Consider the following 6,970-nt stretch of genomic DNA (forward strand, 5'->3'; position numbering starts at 1 on the left):
GTACTTTTTCGGATTTTTGGTCCAACTTGCACCATTTTTGGCCCATATTTGCCCCATAGCTCCGCCGGTATCCAAGATATGGCCACACTTTCTTCTGGCCATGGGTAGATGGCACTTGTGGCTAGATTTCTTCCATGCACCACTAATCGCTACCATGTCTGTGGCCGGAGCTATTCACGAAAGCGTCTCGCGCACTTTGTCGGATTTTTGGTCCAACTTGCACCATTTTTGGCCCATATTTGCCCCATAGCTCCGCCGGTATCCAAGATATGGCCACACTTTCTTCTGGCCATGGGTAGATGGCACTTGTGGCTAGATTTCTTCCATGCACCACTAATCGCTACCATGTCTGTGGCCGGAGCTATTCGACGAACAACCATCGCATTTACCTAGGTACTTTTTCGGATTTTTGGTCCAACTTGCACCATTTTTGGCCCATATTTGCCCCATAGCTCCGCCGGTATCCAAGATATGGCCACACTTTCTTCTGGCCATGGGTAGATGGCACTTGTGGCTAGATTTCTTCCATGCACCACTAATCGCTACCATGTCTGTGGCCGGAGCTATTCACGAAAGCGCCTCGCGCACTTGGTCGGATTTTTGGTCCAACTTCACCATTTTTGGCCCATATTTGCCCCATAGCTCCGCCGGTATCCAAGATATGGCCACACTTTCTTCTGGCCATGGCTAGATGGCACTTGTGGCTAGATTTCTTCCATGCACCACTAATCGCTACCATGTCTGTGGCCGGAGCTATTCACGAAAGCGTCTCGCGCACTTGGTCGGATTTTTGGTCCAACTTGCACCATTTTTGGCCCGTATTTGCACCATAGCTCCGCCGGTATCCAAGATATGGCCACACTTTCTTCTGGCCATGGGTAGATGGCACTTGTGGCTAGATTTCTTCCATGCACCACTAATCGCTACCATGTCTGTGGCCGGAGCTATTCGACGAACAACCATCGCATTTACCTAGGTACTTTTTCGGATTTTTGGTCCAACTTGCACCATTTTTGGCCCGTATTTGCCCCATAGCTCCGCCGGTATCCAAGATATGGCCACACTTTCTTCTGGCCATGGGTAGATGGCACTTGTGGCTAGATTTCTTCCATGCACCACTAATCGCTACCATGTCTGTGGCCGGAGCTATTCGACGAACAACCATCGCATTTACCTAGGTACTTTTTCGGATTTTTGGTCCAACTTGCACCATTTTTGGCCCATATTTGCCCCATAGCTCCGCCGGTATCCAAGATATGGCCACACTTTCTTCTGGCCATGGGTAGATGGCACTTGTGGCTAGATTTCTTCCATGCACCACTAATCGCTACCATGTCTGTGGCCGGAGCTATTCACGAAAGCGCCTCGCGCACTTGGTCGGATTTTTGGTCCAACTTCACCATTTTTGGCCCATATTTGCCCCATAGCTCCGCCGGTATCCAAGATAGCGCCACACTTTCTTCTGGCCATGGGTAGATGGCACTTGTGGCTAGATTTCTTCCATGCACCACTAATCGCTACCATGTCTGTGGCCGGAGCTATTCACGAAAGCGTCTCGCGCACTTGGTCGGATTTTTGGTCCAACTTGCACCATTTTTGGCCCATATTTGCCCCATAGCTCCGCCGGTATCCAAGATATGGCCACACTTTCTTCTGGCCATGGGTAGATGGCACTTGTGGCTAGATTTCTTCCATGCACCACTAATCGCTACCATGTCTGTGGCCGGAGCTATTCACGAAAGCGACTCGCGCACTTGGTCGGATTTTTGGTCCAACTTGCACCATTTTTGGCCCGTATTTGCACCATAGCTCCGCCGGTATCCAAGATATGGCCACACTTTCTTCTGGCCATGGGTAGATGGCACTTGTGGCTAGATTTCTTCCATGCACCACTAATCGCTACCATGTCTGTGGCCGGAGCTATTCGACGAACAACCATCGCATTTACCTAGGTACTTTTTCGGATTTTTGGTCCAACTTGCACCATTTTTGGCCCGTATTTGCCCCATAGCTCCGCCGGTATCCAAGATATGGCCACACTTTCTTCTGGCCATGGGTAGATGGCACTTGTGGCTAGATTTCTTCCATGCACCACTAATCGCTACCATGTCTGTGGCCGGAGCTATTCAAGAAAGCGCCTCGCGCACTTGGTCGGATTTTTGGTCCAACTAGCACCATTTTTGGCCCATATTTGCCCCATAGCTCCGCCGGTATCCAAGATATGGCCACACTTTCTTCTGGCCATGGGTAGATGGCACTTGTGGCTAGATTTCTTCCATGCACCACTAATCGCTACCATGTCTGTGGCCGGAGCTATTCACGAAAGCGCCTCGCGCACTTGGTCGGGTTTTTGGTCTTACTGGCACCATTTTTGGCCCGTATTTGCCCCATAGCTCCGCCGGCATCCAAGATAGCGCCACACTTTCTTCTGGCCATGGGTAGATGGCACTTGTGGCTAGATTTCTTCCATGCACCACTAATCGCTACCATGTCTGTGGCCGGAGCTATTCGACGAACAACCTGCGCATTTACCTAGGTACTTTTTCGGATTTTTGGTCCAACTTGCACCATTTTTGGCCCATATTTGCCCCATAGCTCCGCCGGTATCCAAGATATGGCCACACTTTCTTCTGGCCATGGGTAGATGGCACTTGTGGCTAGATTTCTTCCATGCACCACTAATCGCTACCATGTCTGTGGCCGGAGCTATTCGACGAACAACCTGCGCATTCACCTTCTCGTTGCACTTCTTCGGGAATTTGGTGCAACCAAGTTTTCACTATAACTTGGTCATTTTCCGTCCATCGGACATGCGGTTTTGGGTGTCGATACTTGACACCGCACGCTACAATATGTTTCTCCACGACCATGTGGTCCGATGCTTCCAACAGGAGCTATTCGAGGAGTACCGATTTTTCACCATTAAAAATGCTCAATTTTGCACCAACTTTTGCCTATAACTCAGGCTGTATCGATCGGATCTTCAATCTTGAAAAAGTTTTGGATAGGTGGCACCAAATGCTACATTTCGTTCTTCCACGTCAACTTTGTCCGATGTCTAGCAAAAAAGTTATTCGCGAACCAAGTCCAGAACCCATGCAATGGCTGCCCTCATTGCATACATCACGGCGGTTAACTCTCGTTACTCTATACCGTGGACTTGGTACTTTTTCAGGCATTCGTTGCTACTTCTCGGTTCATGATATTCGTTTACGGTCTTCACTAGGGCATTTGGTGCTCCTTATCGGTTCATGATATTCGTTTACGGTCTTCACTAGGGCATTTGGTGCTCCTTCTCGGTTCATGATATTCGTTTACGGTCTTCACTAGGGCATTTGGTGCTCCTTATCGGTTCATGATATTCGTTTACGGTCTTCACTAGGGCATTTGGTAATGGGCTTCCCATCTTTCTACTGATCGATCCATACTCACTTGCGTGCACCTAGCCTAGGAAGGTTTCCTTGGGCTTCCCATCTTTCTACTGATCGATCCATACTCACTTGCGTGCACCTAGCCTAGGAAGGTTTCCTATGGCTTCCCATCTTTCTACTGATCGATCCATACTCACTTGCGTGCACCTAGCCTAGGAAGGTTTCCTATGGCTTCCCATCTTTCTACTGATCGATCCATACTCACTTGCGTGCACCTAGCCTAGGAAGGTTTCCTATGGCTTCCCATCTTTCTGCTGATCGATCCATACTCACTTGCGTGCACCTAGCCTAGGAAGGTTTCCTATGGCTTCCCATCTTTCTACTGATCGATCCATACTCACTTGCGTGCACCTAGCCTAGGAAGGTTTCCTATGGCTTCCCATCTTTCTACTGATCGATCCATACTCACTTGCGTGCACCTAGCCTAGGAAGGTTTCCTATGGCTTCCCATCTTTCTACTGATCGATCCATACTCACTTGCGTGCACCTAGCCTAGGAAGGTTTCCTTGGGCTTCCCATCTTTCTACTGATCGATCCATACTCACTTGCGTGCACCTAGCCTAGGAAGGTTTCCTTGGGCTTCCCATCTTTCTACTGATCGATCCATACTCACTTGCGTGCACCTAGCCTAGGAAGGTTTCCTATGGCTTCCCATCTTTCTACTGATCGATCCATACTCACTTGCGTGCACCTAGCCTAGGAAGGTTTCCTTGGGCTTCCCATCTTTCTACTGATCGATCCATACTCACTTGCGTGCACCTAGCCTAGGAAGGTTTCCTTGGGCTTCCCATCTTTCTACTGATCGATCCATACTCACTTGCGTGCACCTAGCCTAGGAAGGTTTCCTATGGCTTCCCATCTTTCTACTGATCGATCCATACTCACTTGCGTGCACCTAGCCTAGGAAGGTTTCCTTGGGCTTCCCATCTTTCTACTGATCGATCCATACTCACTTGCGTGCACCTAGCCTAGGAAGGTTTCCTTGGGCTTCCCATCTTTCTACTGATCGATCCATACTCACTTGCGTGCACCTAGCCTAGGAAGGTTTCCTATGGCTTCCCATCTTTCTACTGATCGATCCATACTCACTTGCGTGCACCTAGCCTAGGAAGGTTTCCCTTTGGTACCGACTTCCATCTACGCACTCGATATAACCTAGGTACTTGGTACCGATGTTGGTTAACACTCAAGCATTTCTTGCAACCTTGGGCCATGGTACCAATTTTCACTTCTTAGGTACGTTTATGGGCCCGCATTAATCCAATATCGCTCCGATGGCCTTTCGCATTATTTCATCCGATAGCCCTTGCCAAAAGCTACCAAAAGTTCCTCCACGGCCATGTGCTCCGACGCTTAGTTTAGGAAATATTCGAAAAAATTCAAAATAGGAAGCATTTTCTTATTGGAAAATCACCTTAAATCGATGGCCATTTTTTGGGCAAAAACTTTAACGTCTTCCCGACTTTGCGGGAATTGCGAATTTTAGGCACCCAGAGAAAATCTTTTACTTTAAGGGGGCGGCCGCGAAGTTGCCCAAAGTCTCGGACACAAAAATTCTCAAGTTCCCCACTCTAGTAAATCGCCCTATGAGTATCTCCTGGCCCGCGAGCTCTGCGAGCGGGCCAGCTTCGGCGATTTTTGCCTTTTCGCCTAGGCGGTTCTTCTACGAAATTGGTCCACAGCTTTTGCTCAGAAAGCTAGCATTTGTTGCAACAGTTAGGTACTTGGTACCACATTTTGGTATCCATTTGGGCATTTGTGGCAACTACTCGGTACTTTGGCCCACATTTCGCTCTACTCGGGCTTCTATGGTGGTACTTGTCGGTACTTCTGGCCAACTTAGGCCAATTGGGTGCAACTTGTGGGTACTCTGTGGGTACTTTAGGGCGTATTGTGTCTTTCGGGTGAACCTTCGCTATACCTCATGGGTACTGATGGCCAACTTAGGAACATTCAGTGCAACCTTTGGGCCTAAGGAAATTTGTCCAACTCTTTGGACTTAGAAAATTTTCTGGACTTAGAAAATTTTTTGGACTTGTAAAAATTTTCAAATGTTCAATTTGGCCCACATTTCGCTCTACTCGGGCCTCTATGGTGCTACTTGGCGGTACTTTTGGCCAACTTAGGCCAATTGGGTGCTCTTTGTGGATACTCTATCGGTACTTTTGGCCAACTTAGGCCAATTGGGTGCTATATGTGGGTGCTCTATCGGTACTTTTGGCCAACTTAGGCCAATTGGGTGCTCTTTGTGGATACTCTATCGGTACTTTTGGCCATGTTAGGCCCATTCGGTGCTATTTGTGGGTACTCTATCAGTACTTTTGGCCAACTTAGGCCAACTCAGTGCTACTTGTGGGTACTCTATCGGTACTTTTGGCCAACATAGGCCAATTGGGTGCTACTTGTGGGTGCTCTATCGGTACTTTTGGCCAACTTAGGCCAACTGGGTGCTATTTGTGGGTACTCTATCGGTACTTTTGGCCAACTTAGGCCAACTCAGTGCTTCTTGTGGGTACTCTATCGGTACTTTTGGCCAACTTAGGCCCATTCGGTGCTATTTGTGGGTACTCTATCGGTACTTTTGGCCAACTTAGGCCAACTCAGTGCTATTTGTGGGTACTCTATCGGTACTTTTGGCCAACTTAGGCCAATTGGGTGCTCTTTGTGGGTGCTCTATCGGTACTTTGGGACATATTATGTCCTTCGGGTGAACCTTCTCGATACCTCATGGGTACTTGTGGCCAACTTAGGAAAATTCAGTGCAACCTATGGGCCTTTGGAAATTGTTCCAACACTTTGGACTTAGAAAATTTTCTGGACTTAGAAAATTTTTTGGACTTAGAAAAATTTTCAACTTCGGTATCTTCTTCATCATGTTCCATTTTGTGGGACTTAGAAAATTTTCTGGACTTAGAAAATTTTTTGGACTTAGGAAATTTTTCAACAGTTGTAAAATTTTTGTTCCTTCTTTGAAGAAGAATACTTTCCACTATTAGCTTCTTTCTCTTTTTCTTCTTAGTTGTCTTCTTATTTTCGGTCCGAGAGCGCCGACACTTGTAAAATTATCTAAGTCCGAAGACTTTTGGAATGAACCAAAAGTCAACGAACACAATACATCAACCCTATCAACATCAAGTGGCAACCCGAAGGAAGCGCAGCGGCCAGCCCATGTACAACGCGAAGTTGTAGCATGCAACCGACCAACCGCTAACCTCCAACGGCACTCAATGTATTCGTTACACATGGGCGCACCTGCACCACACTGTCGTGACCATCCAACGAGCCGTCGGTTCGGTCGTGTGTTACAAGCACCCCATCACATAGGCATAGAGTCACCACACAGTGTTCTTCAACACTCTCGTCACATGGTGCAAGTCACGGTACGCACCACCAATGTGCACTGGTTGGCCAATTCCAGCACACACGGGGCGCGCACGCGCAAGCACTAACCACCAAGCATGGGTCGCCTGAGAGGATCGATGCGAACGCATCTCTACAACTTGAAGCTCCCAGCCTGTAGTCCCGTCGTTTGCGGGCGG

The 6,970-nt window shown here is 48.2% G+C and overlaps 1 pseudogene; it reads right to left on the reverse strand.

Moving 5' to 3' along the window:
- Positions 1-6,875: 6,875 nt before the first annotated feature.
- The window catches only part of LOC125773339 (large subunit ribosomal RNA), a 6,006-nt pseudogene continuing 5,911 nt past the window's right edge, over positions 6,876-6,970 (reverse strand).

Source organism: Anopheles funestus, assembly GCF_943734845.2.
Source record: "Anopheles funestus chromosome X unlocalized genomic scaffold, idAnoFuneDA-416_04 X_unloc_30, whole genome shotgun sequence".
NCBI lineage: Eukaryota > Metazoa > Arthropoda > Insecta > Diptera > Culicidae > Anopheles > Anopheles funestus.